Source organism: Chenopodium album, chromosome 16 (assembly GCF_948465745.1).
Source record: "Chenopodium album chromosome 16, dcCheAlbu1.1, whole genome shotgun sequence".
Taxonomy (NCBI): domain Eukaryota; kingdom Viridiplantae; phylum Streptophyta; class Magnoliopsida; order Caryophyllales; family Amaranthaceae; genus Chenopodium; species Chenopodium album.
Genome location: NC_137849.1, coordinates 27427727 through 27452378, shown reverse-complemented (window position 1 = coordinate 27452378; position 24652 = coordinate 27427727). Strand labels below are relative to the sequence as shown.

Below are 24652 nucleotides of genomic sequence, written 5' to 3'. Positions count from 1 at the left end.
AGCTTATACAATGAACTTTTGCACATGATCAAAACACGAGAGGATATCAAACTTTCTAAAACAACAATAGTGAGCACGTTCTAAGATATCGAGGGTTGATTGAAACATAGGACATGCTAAGTATAGAGAACTACTAAAACGCAATTCACCTTCATACAATTTTAGTACATTTTCCCAATTGGCTTCAAATATTCTATTAGCAAGCGTCTCAATAGGCTTCAAAAAAGCAATACATTTGAGGTTTTCTCGACATCTTAACCTTGCATCCCCTCTCCTTAGGCTTTAACTCATAATGCCCTCCCTCGGTATATGACTCAACCACTAGATCAAAAGGGCTTTTCCAAAGGTTGTATCGTAAAGGCAAAAGGTTGAGGGTAGGCTTAAAATTTAGAATTTGGTGGTACACCTAAGTTGTGAAGCAAAGATTGGCCAAATCTTAACACCAAAACAAAGAGATCACCAAACAAAAACAAACTAACACCCCCAAGCTTATTCAAAGCTATAACCACAATCATATATACAAAAAGCGTAAGATGCTTCCCCCCAAGCTTGAACGAAGCATTGTCCTCAATGCTTAAAATAGGGAGAAACGTTTACATCAAAATGTTTTTGAACTTTTTCATTTTTTACTCTTTTTTTTTTCAATTTTTGCCAAAGCTTTTTGAATTTGCTTTGCTTTTTGTCATTGATTCAAATTTTCATTACACTATATTCAATGTCCTTGCCTCTTCTAACTATGGCCGGCTTTTGCTTTCATGTATTCAATTGCCATTATTCACTAGATATACAAAACACAAGCTTGCTTACAAATAAAAACCAAAATCCAAACTCATATACCACAATCTCCAAGAACAAGATCATTTGCTTCACAAAAACAAAAAATGGAATAAAAAGAAACAAAAGGCCCAAAGTTCTAAAGGTGTGGCTGGAAAAGAAGGGAAAAAGGCTCAAATGGTTAGCAAGTAGGCAAATGTGTACCCAAGAACTAAAAACAAAGAAAATTAACCTAAAAAAGAAGAATTACCACCCCGAAAAGATGCCTTTGTCCTCCCTAGATAGTTCGGTCTCGTGTTTGAGAATTATGAGTAAAAATTCAAGGTTAGATCCGCAATAGTCAAGGATTCATGCCGCTCATGCAAGTAATTGTAGAAGGCGTGAAAAACAATGAAACCTCACAAGGATGTGGCAAAAACTCACTAAAAGCTTCAAATTCACCAAAGGGGAACGATTGCGAGTTTTCAAAAACAAAAGAATCCAGCGTCAAGGTCCCAATAGTTCTAAACGACTACCTTAGCATACTCTATCCTAGAATCAACCAAAGATACTCTCAAACCGTGCAAACCATTCTATTTAGGAAGAATAATAGCCAATGTGCAAGCTAAAGTGGTACTAAGTCCAAAGCAAAAGCAAAAGTTTAAGAAAGAAAAGCAATGCCTCAAAAACATTTTATTCATATTTACAAAATTCTTTTTGGTTTTTAATTATTTATTTTTTACTCTTCTTTACACCCTTTTTTTTTTCTCAATATTCAATAAAAAATGAAACAAGAAATGGTCACACATGAACAATGCAATGAATATTGAGACATAAGCTTGAAGCAACTATTCATGAGTTAAAGGCCAAATTGGACACAAGAGACCAAATCATGAATCATTATGAGCAAATTAATCTCAAAACATTAAATCATCAAAGAAATGAAACTATCATATAGAATACCCATGAGAGAGAAAATGACCAACAATGTTGAATCAAGGATTCAAGCAAGGTATACAAATTCATCATGACAAAGCTTCAATTTAACATCCAATAACATCATTCAACACAAATTACAAGTTAAAAGAACCAACAATGGAGTTCTACCATGAAAGCAAAAACAAGGATTCCAAGCTTCAAAAATGAGGAAGAAGACGACTAGAAAGTGAGAAATTATACCTCAATGAAGCTTTGAATTACTTGCAAATTGCACAATTGATGAATATAGAAGAATTAGAACACCCAAAGGTAAGATTTAAGCACCAAAACAAACCCTCAAAAAGTCGAATTTTAGCCCCAAATTTTCGAAAATAAAATTGAAAATTTCAGCTTTTTTTTTTCTTGAAAGATTTGCAATGAGGTTAATGTAATTTGTGATGAATTGAAAATAAAAAGGATGAATGTGCTTGAGTTTTCAAAGAGATTTAGGGGGTTTGAAGGCAATGAAAGAGTAGAAGAATGAAGGGGAGTTAGGGAGAAATAATGGAGTGAAATAAGGGGGTGAATAATAAGGGAGAAAGGGCACGAAATGGGGGGTTAGCTGCTGCGGCTGGTGCGTGCGCACAGCGGGGAGGTGCGTGCGCACCTAAAATCAAGATAACAAAGAAGAGTAAGATAAGTTCTCAAAAATAAAAGATATAGAAAAATGAAAAATCAAAAGAAAAGGGTTAGAAAACTGGGTTGCCTCCTAGGAAGCGCTTGTTTAACGTCATTAGCTCGACCCTTCCTCCAAATCATGGAGGGTCAAAGAAAATCACCTTATTCAAAGTGGTAGAGGGGACAAAATCTTCCTCAATTCTTAGCAACTTCACATCGTTGCTTGATGAACTCTCACTTGATGAATCTTCCGAAACAAGCTTATGTTGCTTCAACTTCATCTTCTTCTTTCTAAAAGCTTTATTTTTCTTCTTTGTCTTCTTACTCCTTTTATTGGACAGCTTCTCACCATCAACACATTTGGAGTCAACTTCGTCTTCTTGAGGGTAGAGCTCAAACCACGGAGCAATATCAATCACTTCCTCATCCTTAAGCTTCAAAGGCACCTTGTTCTCTTCACTAACCTTCTTGCATTCAACACTCAAAGGAACATCATCAAAAACCTCAAGAACTTTATTAGTAGAAGAAACAATCATACAAACATTATCATTTGGTTGAGGGGAATTTACACACATAAATTCCATTCACAAGAGACAAAGATTCATGCATCGGCTTAAGCTCAAAACTAGCCTTATCGTTACCAACTCTCAAAGTAATAAGACCTCCTTTCACATCTATCAAAGCTCCCGAAGTAGCTAAGAAAGGTGTCCCAAGAATGATAGGTATGTTATCATCTTCCGCTATCTCTAGCACAATAAAATCAACCGGAATGGTGAACTCTCCTATCTTGAGGGGAACATCTTCAACTCTTCCCTTTGGAAACTTAATAGATCGATTGGCCAATTGCAAAGTCATGTTAGTTGGAAGAAGCTCGCCTAGCTTAAGCTTCCTAAAGACAGAATAAGGCATGATACTCACACTAGCACCAAGATCACAAAGAGCATTTTGGAACAACTTTCCATTGATTTTGCAAGGAATGGAGAAATTATCCGGATCTTTCATTTTCTTTGGTAAGTCATTATGAATCAAAGCACTACATCACTCCCCAACCTCCACCGAATCTATCTCATTACACTCTCTCTTGCCACTCAAGAGTTCCTTAAGGAACTTAGAGTATCTAGGCATTAGGGTCATGGCTTCGGTAAAAGGGATTGAAAGATGAACTTCCCTAAGCATGTCAAGAAATCTCCCAAATTATTCATCAAGCTTGTTTTTCAAAAACTTTTGGGGATATGGAAGTTTGGGCTTGATCACCTCCTCTTTCACTTTTTCATCACTCTTCTTTTCCTCTTTGGTTTCCTTACTCACCTTCTTTAACACATTGCTCTCTTTTTCCTCACTTGAATCACTCATCTTCTCCTTCTCTTGACTCCTATTAGAAACTCTCTCCTCTAGCACTTTGCCACTTCTAGTGATGATAGAATAGACCGGTCTCTTGGGGTCAAGACCTTGAGAGGATAGAGAAGAAGGGCTAGAATTCTCTTTCAAGGTATTGGCTAGTTGAGTGATTTGGGTCTCTAACATCTTGTTATGAGTCATCACTTAATTGAATTTCTTATCATTAACCACCATGTAGGTGTTCAACAACTTGATTTGATTCTCAACGATTTCTTCCAAATTGGTTCTATGAGAAGAAGAAGAGGATTGAACATAAGAATTAGCATTTTGGGCTTTTAGAGCAAATTCGGGTGGGGGACCCCTTTGAGAATTATTTTAAAAATTTCCCCTATTTTGATTGTTCTAATTACCTCTACCTTGATTATGGTTACCATAACCTTCGTTATGATTACCATAATTTTGGTTATGATTCTGACTACTATAACCTTAGTTGTTATAGTTACCTCGGGAATTTTGGTTCCCATGGTTCCTATTACCACCACCTTGGTTGTAGTTGTCAAAATTTCCATGATTGTTGTAATTCCTATTCCATTGACCTCTTTGATTCTCAAACCAAGGACCATGATTATTTGACACATAGTTCACATGCTCATTCACATTTCCATCTTGATCATCGCAAACATCCATACATGCATGAGGGCAACTAGAAACATCATGATCATACGACCCACAATCATCACAAAACAAGCATCCACTAGGCATGTTATTAGAAGAGGGAGGGGGTTAAGAATTAGAAGACATACCTCTCCCCTTAGATTGGGAGGGAAGACTTTAAACTTGGTAGGTGGCACTTTCCAACTTTGTCTTGATAGAGGACATCTCCTTCCCCAAGATTGTCATTAGTGAGGATAGATTTTTGATTGCATTTAGATGATCAATCGAGTACACCGAAGAGCTACTCTTGCTATTTGACTCTCTTTCTCCATCTTGCCAATTTCTATAATACCTCACAACATCTTCAATTATGTCCACCACTTCCTCTTCCGTTTTGTTCATGATAGGACCTTCAGATCCACCATCTAAACATGATTTTCCTTGAGGGCTAAGGCTCCCCTAGAAGATTTGAATAATTTGGTAAGTAGGAATTCCGTGGTGAGGACATTCTCTTGGTACTCTTTGTATCTCTCCCATGCTTCATAGAGACTCTCACAAGGCTTTTGCTTGAAACCTTGAATTAAAGCTCTAGCCTCCGCCGTTTTCTTTTATGGATAGAAACGGGATAGAAACTCCTTGATCACTTGATCCCATGTCCTTAAAGAATTTGGCTTGACTTCCTTGTCTAGCCATTCCAAGGCACGCCCTATGAGCGAAAAGGGAAAAAGCTTGAGGCGGATGAATTCTTGGGAAATTCCATTCACCCTGATAATATTGCAATACTTTTCAAACTCCTTGAGATGATTTAGCGGGCTTTCATGCTTGGCCCCACTAAATTGCCGCCTCTCTATCAAAGTGCTCATTGCCGGTCTTATTTCAAAGTCATTTGTCGGTGTTGTAGGTGGAGCAATCCCACTCTCAAATCTATATGCACCAGGAATCCCCAATTCTTTCAACGCCACCCTTGGATTTTCTCCCATTCTTGCTTGTTCCTCTTGTTGTGGTTCTTCTTCACTTGAAATGCTAGGGCTGAAAGTTCGTCTAGCACCCCTCAACCTTGCAATATTTCTCTCAATTTCTGGATCAAATGGCACTAGTGAATGACCACGTGCTCTATGCATAAAATCTCAAAAGAAATGGTTAGTAGCACGGCTACAAGTGTAGCATAAAAGAAAATCTTTTTGTATTTTCAATTAAAGGTGACATAGACTCAACAACTATAACAAAGCACCAATATCATTCCCCGGCAACGGCGCCATTTTGACAAAAGGAAAATGTTGGTCGTTATCTACCTCTCCCTAGAGCCAAACCTAATTTGTAAACACTCAACCAACGTAATACAAGTATATGGTAAGTCAAGGGTCGAACCCAAAGGAATGAGTAGGAACGATGCTATAGCCTATGTCAAGCTAATTCGAAAAATATAAATGGTTGTGGTTGGTAACTAAAGTGTCAAGAAGCTAGACAAATTGAAGAATTCAATATGCTAAACACTAGGGATATAAGTTCCACATGCAAGCTCAATGATTATGCTAATTTATAGATCACTCAATCGATTCAACATCACAAGGGACAAACAATAGTTGTAATCAAAGGAATCCAAAAGCTATCTCGTATAAGCCAAGCTAAGGTTCACTATGAATGGCTAACAAGGAAAATCACAATCAAATTCAATCAATTAAAGCAATTCTCAAATCAAGGGTTCATGTCATTGAAATTGGCAATGCAATCTAGATTAATCTTATAGGTTGATCACTCCTAATTTAATTAATCACATGCACAACTATGTCAACCAATTTAATTGCAACAATCCAATCAATTTAGTATCATCAACTAGAAAAAATCATCAATCAAGCATGCTTCCCCTTCTCCCTAGCAACTAATCTACTCAATCATGGTGAAATTAAGGAACAAAAAAATTTCAATCAAATTCATATTCATTTAAAGCTTAATCAAAAGAAAATTAATCAATTAACAAATTCTAGAGTAAGGAATGTAATCTCAATAGAAATTCAAGAAACTAGAAAAAAATGCATTAAAAGTAAATCAAAATAAAGAAATCTTACAAACTTTCATTAAATTGAAGAAGGAATTTCAAGATCTAATTGAAATCTAAGATCAAATTCAAGTACAAAACAAGTAAATCCTAAGCTTCTCTCTCTACTTTCTCTCTCTACTATTTCTGGAAAATTATATCTAAAGTACAAAAGTTAAGTAGTCCTAAAAAAAAGAAAGTCAAAAGCTATAAATAGAAAAAAATCGAGCGAAGGGGGCTGCACAGGGCCGTGCGCACGCACCCACCAGCCGCGCGCGTGCACAGTTCGGTCTGCGCGCACAATCCCCTGTGCCGCGCGCGCACCCCTGTGTGGTTCATGAGGCCTTGGCTCCTTCCCTTTGCTTGATAAAACTCCGCGCTCCCGAGCATCCTCATCATCAGTGTACTCGAGATGATGCCCGCGAGCAAGCCAGTCCCAAAATGAGCAAATTGACTTGATTATTCACCTACAAAACACAAATAAAACAAAGAGAGAAAGCATAACAAAATAAAACTAAAACTAAAACTTAAACTATGAATTATCAACTAAAAATATGAAAAACTTGTAAAAACTAATCGAGAACCAAAGTGAATAATAAAAATGGAAAATCAAATAAAACTAAGAAAATTATATGAAAATGATGAAATAAAATAAAGAAAATGAACCTAAATCTTATTCTTTTGAGCGCCATAAATGACGCTCATCAGAGAGGGCGTGATCAAGCAATAATAATAATATATCAAGCGACATATAATAAATTATTGATACAACAATCATCATCATCATAATAATCATCATGATAATATTCAATCTCAATGCATAATAATAATATCAATATCCTAGGCATGATAGTAACATGATAAATAACAAATCCTAGTATGTCACTAAACCTTAAAAATAAAATCTTTAGCCCCAACATGATACTAACGTGATATAAGAAATAGGAATCAACCTAAATATGATACTAGAAAGCAATAAAGAAGATCCTAGCATGATACTAGGAATCAAAATAATCTAGGCATGCTTTCTAAGATATATAAAGCTACTTACTTTGTTGCCTCGTATCTCTTTTTATCAAAACAATACACATGTTAGTAACTTCAATGATAATATTAAATCAAATAATTAATTTAAATAATTGAAATAGGGATTTGGGACCAAACCCTCAGAAATTATCAACCTTTCACGTCTAGGGCGAAGGCAATTTCGAGCTTGGCTAGGTTTATCTAAGTCTCGTGATGGACGAATGTTGTTTTGAAAAGTCAAGGCTTAGAAAGAGGGAGAAGAATAAGCTTCTAGCTTTGACAGAGAAAGAATAGAATAGATGATTGTTTAATTATGATTGTTGGTTATTGAAAACAGGGAAATACGACCCTATTTATAGAGAAAAACGACCGAAAACGATTAGAAAAGAGTTAGAATTCGAATCAGGATAAAATTTCTTTTGACGCGGCAAGATAAAAAGCATCGCGGCGCGATAAAAACAGTTTTTTTACTAGTTTTGTTTTTATCATAACATTTGATCCATAAGTTCAAATAAGGCATATAATATGTCGTTGGAAAGCTCTTGCCGTCTAGTTTCCATCCCATTTGTAATATGATTAAAATCTTTTGTAGAATAATAAATATGGCAGAAATAGTGGAAGGGTGTCAGTTTTGGATAGAGTTTCGTATTTCTTTCATATCTTTTTCATTATAGCTCGAAATTAAAAATTTAATATATCATTGGAAAGATAATTTCTAGGTCTATCCAACCATATAATATTTGGATAAAGATTATGAAGGGAAAAAATAAAATCTGATCATCTTTGAACATCTTTCATTTCGAATAGAATTAGGACTTTTAAAAAGAGGAGTTTTATTCAATTTTAAATTCTTTAATCTTATCTTTTCAAAAAGGATAATTAAGATCTTTTAGAAACTTATAGAATCTTCTAATTAATCCTAATTGATTTAGGAATATGGACCCTCCACGTAATAATTGTGTCGCACACCAAACTCGTTTGGACCCAGTTTAGTATTTTGACCATAACTTCCTCGTTATAACTCGGAATTGGGCTTATAATATATTGTTGGAAAAGTCTTTTCAAACCCCATCCAACTACACAATTATTAAACCCATTTTATAGGCCAAAATAAAATTGTTTGGACATTTTTCATAATATAGGATACAAAATGATTGATTTTCGAAAATAGAAATAAATTATTTTTATTAAAAACAAAGAAATCACGAGACTCTTCAACATTTCATCTTACTTGATATCAATGACATGAAAAGTACCCATCACTAGGTTTGGTTTTTGGGGAGACACAATCAGGTGTCTACAGAAGCCCCCACTTTGACTAAGTTTTGAGATACGTAAGTTTTGAAAACAAAAGTCAAAGTAGTGATAGGGATGGAGAATGATTCAGAACGTTATGGGATCCTAAATCATTCTTGTAATGCCGATACCTACAAACTATCATTAGTTAATCAGATAAGAGAGTTAGAAACGCCTATCTTTCACCGTCGAGCACACGTCTCTGGGTAACCGATTTTGTTGTTGCATTGGTTGTGACGACCTTCCACAAGCTATGGAATATCGCCGAAGGTGACTGCTTGTAGCCATCTTCAATTGTTGTGGTACCTCGCCGTTGTTGATGTTGTGACCGTGCTTCGCCGCTTTTGATGTTCAATCGTCTCCGAACAAAAGAGTTTTCTTGAGGAATGTTCACTCGTCTCTGAACAATGGAGCTTGAAAGGAATGTCCACACGTCTCTAAACAAAAGAGCTTTGAATAGGATGCCCATGCATCTCTGAGAAAAAGAACTTGAAGTGATATGTCCACGCGTCTCTGAACAAAAGTGCTTTGATAGGATTTCTATGCGTCTCTGAGAAAAAGAGATTCAATAGAAATGTCCACGCATCTCTGAACAAAGAGCTTTGATTGTTTGTTGAGATCGTTCGATTGGCTGCGAACATGAGCTTCACTGATTGGTTGTATCCTTTAAAATCAAATATTGCCAAAAGACTTTGCTGATGTTTTTCTTATGGTTAACCTAAGGCTTGGTGTGTTTGACCCATTGTGATTTCTTCGACTTGAGGTTGACTCAAGGTTTAGTGTGTTTGACTCTTGTGATTAGTAGACTTGAGGTTGACTCAAGGATTAGTGTACTTGACTCTTGTGTGACTTAATGTGTTTTGACACATGTGTTAGACTTTCCTTGATGTGATGACATGACATGACTCAATGTGCATGACTCCTGTGTGCATTGTATTGTGTGGTTGTGCTTGTGCGATACAAAAAATGCAGAAAAAGCAAAAAAATTATGTCATTTTTGTGGAGGGTACACTAGTAGAAAAAAGTAAATGGGAAGCGGTTCAAACCCCCTAAAGGGAAGCGATTTTGAACCGCATGTGCTTGGGGGTCTTCCCATTGGCCTTTGAAAAGGGAAGCGGTTCAAATTGCTTCCCTTTTATGGTGAAAGGGAAGCGGTTTTGGCGCCAAACCGCTTCCCATTTGAATTTTTTTTTAATTTATTATTTATAATAATTATATTAGTGACCTGTCACAATAATTTTAATATTATTGTTTATAATAATAACAATTTATATTAATTAATAATAATATTAATGTTATTATTAATTAATATTACATACAATAATAATACAAATAACATGAAATAATCATATATATCATAATTAGTAACATCATTAATATATTTAATTAACAATATTATGTCATTACACCAAAATATATAAAGATAACACTCACAAATACTACGTACTAATTAATTATAAGTAATTAATGTTAATATACAAATTAAAAAACATAACTAAAAAAATAATGTTCACAAATCTAAACTAGCTCAAGGTCACTAGATGACATCAAATGTCACGAAAAAAGCCCACATTTCGCGAATTTCATTGATTTCTTAGCTTGTTAACGGGCCTTCCCTTTGAATCTTGCAAACCTTTGGGAAAAAAATAAACCAACCATTATTATATATCATGCGTATTAACAAAAGTGAAAAAATGTATGTCAAATATTTCAAAGGCTATATATATAAGCTTGTTTCGTTCACAAACTTGTACGTGATTGACAAATCACATCAAAATTGCATTTTATTAAGTTTTATGACGCATTTTCATCGTAAATGGCCCAATTATGGCCTATATGACTTCTACTTTGCCCATTTTCTACATTTCTTATCAAATGAACTATTTCATTCTCATAACATGTCAATATTACTTAATCTTAGGTTTCTACTGTTTGAAATCACATGAAAATAGCATTTTACTAAGTTTTAGGACACATTATATCCAAAATGACCCAAATAAGGCGTATATGACTTCTTCTTTGCCCATTTTCTACATTTCTTATCAAATGAACTAATTTTTTTCTCATAACATGTCAATATTACCTATTATTAGGTGTCTAAGGTTTGAAATCACATGAAAATAACATTTTACTAAGTTTTAGAACACATTTTATCCACAATGGCCCAAATAAGGCCTATATGACTTCTACTTTGCCCATTTTCTACATTTCTCATCAAATGAACCGATTCTTTCTCATAAAATGTAAATATTACCTATTCTTATGTGTCTAAGGTTTGAAATCACATGAAAAAATCATTTTATAAAGTTTTAGGACGTATTTTATCCAAAACGGCCTAAATAAGGCCTATATGACTTCTAATTTGCCCATTTTCTACATTTCTTATCAAATGAACTAATTCTTTCTCATAACATGTAAATATTATCTAGTCTTATGTGTCTAAGGTTTGAAATCACATGAAAAAAGCATTTTAAAAAGTTTTAGGACGAATTTTATCCAAAATGGCCCAAATAAGGCCTATATGACTTCTCCTTTGCCAATTTTCTACATATCTTATCAAATGAACTAATTCTTTCTCATAAAATGTAAATATTACCTAATATTAGGTTTCTAAGGTTTGAAATCACATGAAAAAAGAATTTTACTAAGTTTTAGGACGCATTTTATCCAAAATGGCACAAATAAGGCCTGTATGACTTCTACTTTGCCCATTTTCTACATTTCTTATCAATGAACTATTTTTTTCTCATAACATGTCAATGTTACCTAGTGTTAGGTGTCTAAGGTTTGAAAACACATGAAAATAGTATGTTACTAAGTTTTAGGACGCATGATATCCAAAATGACCCAAATTAGGCTTATATGACTTCTACTTTGCCCATTTTCTACATTTCTTATCAAATGAACTATTTATTTCTCATAATATGTAAATATTACCTAGTATTAGGTGTCTAAGTTTTGAATTCACATGAAAATAGCATTTTACTAAGTTTTAAGATGCATTTCCGTCGTAAATGGCCCAAATAAGGCCTATATGACTTATTAACCAAATTAGTCAATAATTACGCACCAAGTACACAAAAATTAACCAAATTTACCAATGTTCTACAAATTCACTAAAGGTACCAAAATTCATCATATTCCCAATAGGCACCATGCATCAGCCACTCCCCGAGCTGCTGCTAGCGATGCTGCAGCTACTTGGGCTGCTTCCAAGGCTGCTACAGCTGCCTGGGCAACTACTGCACCTTCCTGGGTTGTAGGCACTTGCAGCAGCTACCTGGCTAGTGCCTGGGCTGCTTCTGTAGATTCCTGGGAAGCTGCAGATACCTGGGCTGTTGTCTCGGGTGCTGATGCCTAGGTTGCAGCAGCTGCCCCGGTTGTTGCCATATTTCAGCATATAGTTGGGTTGCTGCCTCGGCTTCTCTCTTTTCCAGTTATGTGTTTGGTGCAATAATGGAAGCAAGTATTGATCAAACGGAAAAAAAAACCATACCTCATCAACTTGTTGAGCTTCCGTGCAATTATTGACTATGTCAAGCATAAACCTCATCACGTACAGGACACAATCAACTCTATTGTCTTGTTGCGCACACTAACATGCCAAAAAGGTAATGTAATCATGCATATCCATCATCGATGGAAAGTTTATTAAACAAGTCACTATGTCAAGGCATTACCTTTGCATATTAAAACGTACGACCCGTAGCAGAACAACAATTTAGCTTCTTCATAACACTGTAGGAAAATAAGTTCAAAGTTAGAAATATAACTACTCAATAACTTAGGTGAGGACATTCAACAAGGGGTTACAATATGTACTTATTAAGTAGGTTCTTCACTAGAAACTTCCGTGGTGGACTCACACGAGCCGAATGAAAATGGTGGATTGTGTTATTGGAAACACAAATCACCAAAAAAGTCCAATGAGCACTACATATATATTCACCAAATAAAAACCCATTAATTGTTAGACGCCAACATAAATACTTATTAATCAACTGAATTATGACATATTTAGACGTACTCCTCAAAGCATGGCGCTAATATAAACTTGTCTCCCGCACGCATTGATTCCTTAATACTCCGCTCAAGGTAATCTTGCACATCACGAGGGTTGCATAAGCATTTGGTAACGGAGGTCTGCTCGGGGAATAACCGCCCAACTGCAGCCTCAGAATTACCTTTACTAAGAAGGTGCTCTTATAGTTACCTTCATGAAAGCAATGTGGGGAATAATTATTAATTACACTGTCTACATTCGAAAATGCAATAACAATATGATTAGGAATAGTGGCATTGAATTACCTCATGAAAGTTTGAATGATGGAAATGTTAAGCATGGAACCAGTTAGAAATTCCTCCACATCCACTCTTGAAATAAATGCAATTGCATCCTCATCATAGTGGAACAATGCCTTAGGTAAATTCACTTCAATAGATCTACCAAAAGGCAACTCACTAACACAGTTGTGAAGAAAAGTACAAGCTTTAGAGAGCGAACGAAGGACATCGGCTTCCACTAGTGGAGTAGAGCTCAAGGCAGAACCTCTCGAAATCTTCTTCCACAGGTGTTCACCCTTCAACCCTTGTACTTCTTCCATGTTCTTTGGAGGTTGGACGACCTTGGATTTTGGCTTCTCCACCTTCTTCCTTTTTGAGGTTTGATTTTCCTTTGTAATCTAGTAACATAAAAGCACATGATCATATTACAAGATATGTGAGACGTGTTTTATAAAAAACGTATTTTATACTTACCCCTCCTATCAACCTCACCCAATCACGTGGCCATTGCACAAAGCTTCCCATCGAGTCTCACAGCGTAAAGAATTCATACTCCTCTCTAGACACCTATAGTGGTAAGTCCTCAAAACAAGGTACTATAGAATTGATCCCAACCGAGATATACTGGGTACTAGTATTAGACTTGAAATGGACCTTGTCAAACAGTTGTGCTCTACCATACCCCACCAACTTCAACTCTCCATCCATGTTTTCCCTAGGGTGAAGAAGCTCACAAGGTGTCTCTTCCTACACAGTAGATTAGGACATGAGTTATGAACTAACCGACGTAAGTTTAATAGAAGCACATTTGATTAGCTATTGATGTTTACCATAACATATGGAAAAGGATCAGGTGTCGGATGTGCAATCTCCCATGTGTCTGCATGCATAGGACTAGGAATCTGCAATAGTAAAATAATTGTGCTACGTAAGACCTCGTGTATGGACCATATTCGCATTTTATAAATTTCATTCTAATGAAATTACCTCGCTCTCAACAAGTGGATCGTCCCTGACGCCTTTTGGGTGACTACATGAGTCCACTGGAGTAATCGAGGGGAACGGCAAGATCGGTAAGTTCATGTGCTTCAAAATGGCATTGAATTGACTTTGCAATTGTTCTTGCACCTCTTTGCGTATTCATGCCTTAATTGATTCCTTTTCCTTTTCATTCATACGGTGTGGCGAATTAACACTTGATCTACTTCTTCTTGATTTGGTGTATTCTGGACCTATCACCTTTTCCCACCCTAGTTGTTTTCCTCCCAATCCAATAACTCACCTAGGGTGATATGGTTTTCCCAAAGCCAAGGTGAAAGGATCATTGGCTATGCTTGGAGTGAGCTTGCCTTCAACAACTTTCGACATATGCTTGAGCTGTAACAACATAAAAAGTTTCCAGTTCAAAGTTAGGTTGTAGTATATATGAAAATACAGAATAATAAGGGTCTAATATTATCATAAGTATCATAGGTTGCTCACAAGTGCATCAGCTACTATTTTGGTATCTGGACGCTAGATGACATACTTGCCGGTTTTCTAGTCGATATCATGCATAGCACACCACCAATCAATTGCACAACATACCAAAGTGGTGACTGGGGACGAGATTGGTTTATCAGATGATGATATTTTCGATGTGGGGTATAGACCCTCTTTGATCCACTTTGGTCTACTTTTCGCAAATGTCTTACAACCCATATGATGGCTATACAATTTCTTTTATGCATTGACTAGCTTGTTCACTTTTTTCCTACACATTACGAAATGTTAGCATCATTATTTGTATTGAACCAAATTTATTTTTCAACTCTAATTGATATATATATAACTACATACCAGTGCAGTAAAACAAGTTGATTTCTCCACAAACTTCTTTCAATCCTTCACCATTATTTGTGGATATAAATCACACGGTTTCTTTTCTGGTTCCTCCTCTCCTCCATTAGCTTTCACATTTTTCTTCGCGCTTTTCCGTATTGTCTTGTGGATCCATCTTGATTTAAAGGAACTTTTGAAGTTTTTGAACCTCTCTTGTACATATGCTTCAAACGATTTTCTCTTGGCCGGCTCATCAACAATATTGAACACACTCTGTAAGAATGGAAAACGTCCACGTTAGGCAATGACAAAATAAAAAAAAAAACTTTAAAAAAAAAGAAAAAAAAAGTAGCACAACCAACTGCTCAGGCCGGTGCAATAGCCCAGGCAGCTGCAGCAACCCAGGAAGCTGCACATGGAGCTGCAGTAGCCTAGGGGAGTGCAGCAGCCCAAGGAGCTGCCCAGGGAGATGCAGCAGGCCAGGCAACTGCGAAGGAGCTGCAGCAGGCCCGGGCAGCGACAGTAGCTCAGTTTCGGTTCGGTTTTCTTGTTTTGCCACTTAACATTTTCATGTATAGAGCTAATCGCAAATAAAACCACTTACCATTGTATCATCCCAAAACATTTGAAGCAACCCTTCGGGTATCTCGGCCCACTCAAGTGTAATGGGTATTTTACGAGTAAGTATGCCAATATGACTAGAATATTTGTTGCGCCATTGGCCAGTAGGTTGATCGAACTCATCATACTCAAGAACCATGGGAACCCTAGTTTTCTTAAAAGCTTTCGTTACACCCCTACCCTTTCTCTTCACCAGTGCCTTTACCCCCCCCCCCCCCCTCCGTACACCAACGGTGGTCTTCACTTGAGTTTGTGTTTGACTTTGTCCTTGTGAATCAGTTACAAACTCGGAGACAACATTATCCTTAATAGGGAAGCATATTCAGCTAATATCTCATATTCATCAAGTCAACGTTGCAACTCATCGTGAGCTTGGTCTTCTAGTTCACCCAAATTTGTCTCCTTACTAATATCATACGCCTCATCATTAGAGTGAGAACTACCAAAGTGTTCATCATCCATATTCTCATCACAATGAAGTTACTCATCACTGCCCATGTTATATACACACCTGCCATCACAAGCAAACCAAATCATTAGTTATCATTAAAGACAATCAAAGGTGACTACTAAAAATAGCCAATTACTTACCCAACTTCTTTGTTTTGAAAACAAATTCACATCTAATTCTTCTAACAACTCATGTTTGGTATATATAACATGTTTATAAGTTGAAAATGCTTAAAATTAATTGATTTCATGCAAAAAACAAGCTTGTAGGAGTGAAAGAAGTTCAAAATGGAATAAATGAGGTTCGAACGTCCTCAATTCTATATATTCATTAAATGTCCACATCTAATTCTTCTAAAAACTCATATTTGGTATATATAACATGTTTATAAGTTGAAAATGCTTACAAGTAATTGATTTCATGCAAAAACAAGCTTGTAGGAGCGAAAGAAGTTCAAAATGGCATAAATGAGGTTCAAACGTCCTCAATTCTATATAGTCATTAAATGTCCACATCTAATTCTTCTAACAACTCATATTTGGTATATATAACATGTTTATAATTTGAAAATGCTTACAAGTAATTGATTTCATGCAAAAACATGCTTGTAGGAGCAAAATAAGTTCAAAATGGCATAAATGAGGTTCTTACTTCCCTAATTCTATATAGTCATTAAATGTCCATATCTAATTCTTTTAACAACTCATATTTTGTATATATAACATGGTTATAAGTTCAAAATGCTTACAAGTAATTGATTTCATGCAAAAACAAGATTGTAGGAGCAAAAGAAGTTCAAATGGCATAAATGAGGTTCTAAGTTTCCAAAATTCAATATTTTGTTATTAAGATGCATACATAAAAGTACCTCATTCGAGTATTCCCTCATTGTGGTCACATCGAATATAATTTGCATCAATGTCTACATCATTTGCTATATCAAGTCTAGGAGCAGTGAAAGGGGGTGAATCATCAAACGCATCATATTCTTCCTCGTCTTCAACATCTCTAACCCCTTAAATTCTTCTTTTTCCAGCAAGTACAACAGATCATTTTGGATCGGCTGGGTCAGTTACATAGAACACTTGCTTATCTTGAGACGCAAGGATGAATGGTTCCAAACTATCCCGCAAATGGCCAAGGTATATAAGAGTGAAGTCGTCATGTCTGACGTTGCGCCTATTATTATCAACCCATTTACACTTCAATAGACCTACCTTGAACTCACGATAATCCAATTCCCATATTTCTTGAATTCGACCGTAGTAGGATAATAGTGCGTCAACTGGTGATGTGTCCTTCGCACTTGCAAACTCTCTTGATGAAGATACAAGAGTCACACCACTATTTTGAGTTGATGAGGATTTTTGATCTCGACTCTCAGTCCAAAATGTATACCCATTAATGTCATATCCCTCTAATGAATGAACATCTTCCTTTAGACCATAAGCTAGCCACTTTATTGTTTCAGAGAAACAGAGACACTCTCATCCAATTGACGCATCACTCGATCATGAAACCACGTCAAAAACATCTTATTATGCAAACTTTTAATGGAAATTCGACATGCAAACTTTCCATGTGCTCTTCTATATATGGGTGAACCTCCGCAACATGATGCAACACAAATAGCTAAGCTTGCAAGAATTGATCTCGAGTGGGTGAGATCCGTTTCGACCCGATTGTGCCATGACCATCAAGTGTCCCTTAATGTCGGGAAGTGGGAAGCCCAATAGGTTCGGCAATGGCAACATACTCTGCCACAAAATTACCAATCTCCTCAGCCACAACCCTTGAACCATACTACCTTCTGAATGGGCTGGATTTCTAACTTTATCTTGCAATGTACCATGTGTCTTTCAAAAGGGTAGCACCATCTCATAAAGACTGGACTGCACAACTTAATCTCACGAACCAAATGAAGAATCAAATGCACCATTATGTCAAAAAGTGACGACGGGAAATACATCTCAAATTTGCACAAAGTAACAACAACATTCGCCTGGAGAGCATCAAGTGTAAAAGGATCAAGCACTTTGATGCATATAGTATTGAAAAACGAACAAAGCCTAGTAACAGCTTCTCTCACGTGTTTCAGTAAAATACCACGACTTGCAATCAGTAGAAATACTTGCATCATCATGTGACAATCATGGGATTTCATGTTTGACGTCAACCTAGATGGGAGCTTTATGTCATACAAACAAGCACAAAACTTTCATTTTTCTTCCTTTGACAATGTGTAGCAAGCTAGAGGTAAATAAACCTTTTCTTTCTTGCGTTTTCATTATCTTTCTTCTTTAATACACTCGTGGCCTTTCCCTTGTGCTTCCCCTTACGTGTTTTGCCACCATCTTTGCTTCCCTTTTCCTTTTCCTTTGCCTTCCCTGCCTTTGGCTTAACCCACAATTCCGAACGAACACGCACCCTTTCCTTCCTTTGTTTTGCCTGGAATGTTCATAATTGTCCAAACAATTGCATCACAAACATTCTTCTCTATATGCATTACATCGAGACAATGTCTAACATAATATTCTTTCCAGCACTCAATCTTACAAAAGATTGGTTCCTTTTCAAAGAGAGCATGTGGATCTACAAGTTTCGCTGTTTTACCAAGAACAGTTGATATACCCTTCACTCGAGCATAAACCTCCTTTCCACTTAATGGCCTATGAGCAGCATCCTCTTCCACTTTCCCATTGAAGGCCTTTCTCTGCCAACGATATGGGTGATCGCGCCTAAGAAATCTTCGGGTCCTCAAGTACACATTTTTGCCATAGTGATCAAAGTACACATTCGGTGTGTCAATACAAATGGGACATGCTTTATGCCCTTTGTTCTTGTACCTGGATAGGTTTCCATATGCTGGAAAATCATTAATGGTCCACATAAGGGCTGCACGCAATAGGAACATCTCGTTCTTATGGGCATCAAAAATAGAAACTCCTTCGTCCCACATCTTTCTCAAATCATCAACAAGGGGCTCAAGGTAAAGATCTATGTCGTTTCCAGGTTACCTTAGCCCCGTTATCAAAAGTGAAAGCACTACGTATTTCCGTTTCATGCGCAACAACGGAGGCAAGTTGTAGATCACTAAAATTATCACGGATTTTGTTTTTATCATTAGTTTTGATCCAGAAGTCTAAATAAGGCAAATAATATGTTATTGGAAATCTCTTGAAGTCTAATTTCCAACCTAATTAGAATAAGATTAAAATCTTTTGTATAATAAAAGATATGGCCGAAATAGTGGAAGGGTGTCAGTTTTGGATAGAGTTTCGTATTGCTTTCATATCCTTTTCGTTATAGCTCGAAATTAATAACATAATATATCATTGGAAAGATAATTTTAAGGGCTATTTAACCATAAAAGATTTTGATAAAGATTATGAGGTACAAAAATAATATCTAATCATCTTTGAACGTCTTTCATTTCGAATAGACTTAGGACTTTTAAAAAGAGGAGTTTTATTCAATTTCAAATTCTTTAATCTTATCTTTTTAAAAAGGATAATTAAGATCTTTTAGAAACTTATAGAAGCTTCTAATTAATCCTAACTAATTTAGGAATATGGACCCTCCACGTGATCATTGGGTCGCACATCAAACTCGTTTAGACCCAGTTTAGTATTTTAACCATAACTTCCTCGTTATAACTCGGAATTAGGCTTATAACATATCGTTGGAAAGGTCTTTTCAAACCCCATCCAACTACACAATTATTGAATCCATATTTTGGACTAAAATAAACTGATTTGGACGTTTTTCATAAATAGGATACGAAATGAATGATTTTCGAAAACATAAATGTATTATTTTTATTAAAAATAGAGAAATCACGAGACTCTTCAATATTTCACCTTACTCGATATCAATGACATGAGAAGTACTCATCATTGGGTTTGGTTTTTGGGGAGACACAATTAGGTGTCTACATTATTCAAGAAGTAGCAATCATGGAATATTTCGAATCCAGGCTTCTTGATACCTTCTAGAACTAGTGGTTCTAGAAAGTCATAGCATGGGTAATCTTCTCCCTCCCTAACAAATTGTCCGTTGAGGGTTTGATTGTAGGATGGGAGTAAAGAGATTATTCCTTTCTTATTATTGTCCCTACGTGCTTTGATCTTAGAATCGTGAGACTTGAGTTCCTCTTTTGTTGGCTTGTATCCCAATGCAAAAGAAAAGATTTTCTTTAGGATAGGAAGTAAAAGAGATTTCTTTATTCCTATTCCCAAAGGCATCCCAGGAAAGTAACTACTCTTAAATAAGATGTTTACTATTGGGGTGGAATATAGATCAAGCTTGAGTGGTTTTTCAAGGCTTTCCTCCATTTCTAGTGTGCAAATTGCCTCCGCTGTGAATCCCCACATGTCCTCTTCATCACTATCATGGTTTATTTCCAAAAGGGATTGATCATTTATTGTTATTTTAATAGGAGAAGCATGTATAGTCATAGGAAGACCTTGATAGTTCAACCTAATCTTTGTGTGGAGCGAAGATGGTATTGCTCCAAGCTCATGTATCCAAGGACGTCCAAGAAGAAGATTGAATCTAGTTTTAATGTCCATGACATGGAATTCAACCATCTTTTGTATTGGGCCTGTGGTAATTTAGCTTAACAGTTCCACACACCAATCTCCTTAATTCGTCATAGGCCCTAATGCTTTGTGTTGTCGAATGAAAATCTTTTTCTCGATTAAGGACTAAATATTTCGCAGTTCTTAATGGGCATATGTTAACGACAGACCCATTATCCACTAAAGTAAGAGGGATATTGTATCCCTTGCACCCAACAGTTAGATATAATGTATTGTTGTGGATAGTGTCTTTTGAAGGCAAATCATCATTAATAAAAACGATTTATTTGTCGGATTTTTCTCTAGTAAGCAAGTTAGCGAGATCCTGTGGAGTTGTGTCCGTACTAACGGACAAAGCAACTAGAGCATTCATCAGAGAATTCCTATGTTCCTTAGAAGTACTTAGGAATTCCCAAATGCTAACATTCGCCTTAGATTGGCGAAGTTGTTTTGACCAATGGATCTTCTACCTATGGTGAAGGTGGTACTGGATTTTGAATTTGATTTTGATTAGTTGAAGATCCATTTGGTTGTGTTTGATAAACTCACCTTAGATGATCTATCTTGTTTGGATTAGTTGTGGGACTCGTGAACCAACTTTATTCTAAAGGCTTTGATTATGCCTCTATTTCAAGATGTTCCATAATTTGTGCTTGATGCCAATGATTATCTAAGTAGAGATTCGATAAGTCTTGTGATTTCCCCAAGAAATGATCCCAATCAAGCATTCCACTTATTTTTCTTTGAAGACAAGGTGGAGGTGGGACGGTGGCATATTTAGAGACATATAAGTCTTGGAAGTCATCGTCCATAACCCACACACTTCATTAGTTGCCCCTATGAGTGTTATGGTTAGAGGCGCCCCTATAGGACTGATATAATCCAAAGGATTAAATGTATCACTTCCCATATGATCCTCATTAATGTGATATATTCCCAATGGGGAAATATTATTATTGGGTTTAGGCGTCGAAATTTTTCCATCGTCTTCTAAGTCTTGAATTTCCAAAGTAACGTTCAGTATCATGTCCAACACCTCTATGATAAGCAAAATAGGCATTGCCATCCCATTGAGGGTTTCTCTTTTCTGGAGGAGTGATTGGCGTTGGCTTTGTTGGTGCGAGCAATCCTTTCTCATTTAGTTTTTCTAGCAACTCTTTATAGTTCACAGGAAATTGCGTAAATTTCTTTCTCTTGACCACCTTTTCCGTGGATCATTATATTCCATTGGGCTATTATACTACGTGGAAGTCGCAAATACATAAATAGAGGATGAATTGTTATCATTCCCCTTTTTGTAGTTATTCTTAGGTTGATGATGATGAGGCTTGTTTGCTTTTTCTTTATCAAGATCATCTTCCATCCTAGTAGCCACAGAATAGACCTTTGAAAAGTGTCTAAACCAAGGTAGCGTAGATATTTGTTATATTTTTCATGACAATTGTCAATGAATTTTTGTACCAACTCGAGTTTTAGTGGCCTTTGGGCAAGGTGGGCCGTCTTTTCTCGCCATCTACTATAGAAAGCAAGGAAACCTTCGTCGTCGCCTTGCTTGAGCATTTCAAGTTCACGCAAAGTTGATTTAAACTCTACGTTACTCTCATATTGGGTGATGAAAGCCGACACTATATCTTCCCATGTGGTTTTAAATTTAGCATCTAGCCCATAGTACCACTCTCTCGTGGCTGGGTTTAGAGATAAAGGGAAAGTCAAAGCATAAAGCTTAGGATCAACTCCCTTTAAAACCATGGTGCCAGTAAAACTCATTAGATGATTTTTTGGATTGTTGGTCACCTTGAATATTGCAAGTCCGTAGCTACGAACTTTTCTGGTACAGTGAGTACTGTAGGAGGAGCAAACTTTTCTGCGTCAAAGTACTTATTCCCATTGTGGAATGAAGAGCAAGCTTCTCTAACGGCTTCTCTCACTAGTAGAAAATAAGTGATGGGAAGCCCCAAATGGCAAGCGGTTTTAAAAATCCGCTTGCCATTTACCCAATTTTTTTAAAATAAACCTGTAATATTAAATGGCAAGCGGTTTTGGCACGAACCGCTTGCCAATATATGTAATGGCAAGCGGTTTAGGGTTGAACCGCTTGCCATTATATATATTGGCAAGCGGTTCAACCCCAAACCGCTTGCCATTTAGAAAAAAAAAAGGCGGGATCACAATTCACAAACCCTAAGCCCAATAATTCCCCATCTCACGGCCTCTCTCCCCTTTCACCCCTATTCTCAGTTCGCTCTCTCTCCTCTCATTCAATCCCTCACTTCTCTCTCCTCTCTCCCCTCCATTATCACGCCATCTCCTCATCTCTCCTTTCTCCTTCTCTTTCTCTCTCATCTCTTTCTTTCCTTTCTCACACCAAGACCCTCATTGCTGCTTGTGGGTTTTCGAGCTAATTCCGATGGTAGTCCGGTGGGTTTTCGAGCGACATCTGGTGGTAGTCCGGTGGGTTTTCGAGCCAATTTGAGCCATTGGTTTTCGAGCCAATTCATGTGGGTTTAAATGGTGGTAGTCCGGTGGTGGTGCGTGTGGGTTTTTATGGTCGAATTCGACCATAAAAACTTTAGATCTACAGTTTTTATGGTCGAATTTGACCCATAAAACCCAAATTTAAAGCCAATTTCGATTTTTTGGTGGTATTCAAGGTATTTCCTTTATTTTGTTTTTTCAGTTTTTTGTTTTTAATTTTATTGTGATGGGTGGTTGAATTGGTTTGTTTCAGATCTATTTGTTGTTGGTGGTGGTCGTGGTGTGTGGTGGTGTTGGTGGGAGTTGTTGTGGGTGGACGGCTGATGGTGGGTGGTGGTCCTGGGCGGTGTTTTGGTATTGGTGGGGGTCGTGGTGGGCCGCGGTGGGCCGGTGGTGTCGGCGGTCGTGGCTGGTGGTACGAAGCAACATGAGTTTTTTTTTTTAATTTTTTTATTTAATAGAGCTGATTTTATTATTTGTATTAGTTTTATTACTTGTATTAATTTTTTTGATGTAAATGTAATATTACAACAAATAATTAATAAAAATATTAATGTTTTTACATATGTTTAGTTTGTGTATCAATTTATGTGGAAAAAACCAAAAAAAAAAAAAAAAAAAAAATTATTTTTTATTCCCATAATGGGCAGCGGTTTGGCGCCAAAACCGCTGCCCTTTCTCTAGTAATGGCAAGCGGTTCTGAACCGCTTGCCATTTAAATGGCTAATGGCAAGCCCCCTAAGCCCATGCGGTTCAAAACCGCTTGCCATTAGGGGGTTTGAACCGCTTGCCATTATGTTTATTCTACTAGTGTCTCTTTTGGATAATTCATCCATATTTTGTTGCAAAGCCAAAGCTTCGGCATTTTTCTTTTCAGTTTTTTTTCGAGTTTCTTAATTCTTCTCTCTTCGGCTTCTTGAGCCTTTTCCTCTCTTAAGCAAGCAATCTCTTCTTGGAGTTTCTCTATGGTTGACATCGTTGTTGGACTAGAGTGAGTTGTCGAAGGAAGATGGTTTGAAAGAGGTGAATTGTTATGGTAAACGTAGAATGCGAGCGCCCGAGAGTCTTTGTTCCCAAGCTTGGAAACCGGCCCTAAAGGAAGTATGAAAAATTATGAAAATCAATACGCTTATTTTTTTAAAAAAAGAAAGATAAAAGGAAAGACGCAAGATACATTCGAACGGATAGCATCACCTTTAAACAATTCATTAATTAATGATATTGTTTTTACGAGCCAATCGTTCTTTAGAGAATCGAAATGACTTCGCAACAAGAGGCGCGCACAAAGAACTAGGTTGCGCGTTTGGTCGTACACCTTAATAAGTTGCGCGCGCCACCTGTTCGTGTGGTTTTTTTTCAAACAGTTTTTTTTTTGTCTCTCTTTTTTTTTACGACTTTTGATTTTTTTATGATACCCTTCGAAAGTGGGTCAAAATTACGAAGGGACAACTTCATAATTAGGAACCTAAACTAAAACTAAAAAAGCTATCCTGAAACACCTCGCAAATAGTCATGCAATCACATAAGCATAATGAAGCCAAGATCCACATAATGCCTTTCTAATTGTCAAAAGCTTGGGTGTCCAAAGGTACCATATCTTAAGAAACGATGCACAAATCAATCACTCAATGTGCTGACTCATGACATAGTCCTCCCAACATTTTGTTGGCGATATGGGTGAGATGATTGTTATTGATTTCGGGATAGCAGCCTAGTGTTGGC

The 24652-nt window shown here is 36.7% G+C and overlaps 1 non-coding gene across 1 annotated transcript; it reads left to right on the top strand.

Annotated features, from left to right (window-relative positions):
- Positions 1 to 4831: 4831 nt before the first annotated feature.
- Positions 4832 to 4936, top strand: LOC145587019 (small nucleolar RNA R71). The gene has a single exon (XR_014101083.1). It is a non-coding gene; the product is annotated as a small nucleolar RNA R71 (small nucleolar RNA).
- Positions 4937 to 24652: the final 19716 nt, after the last annotated feature.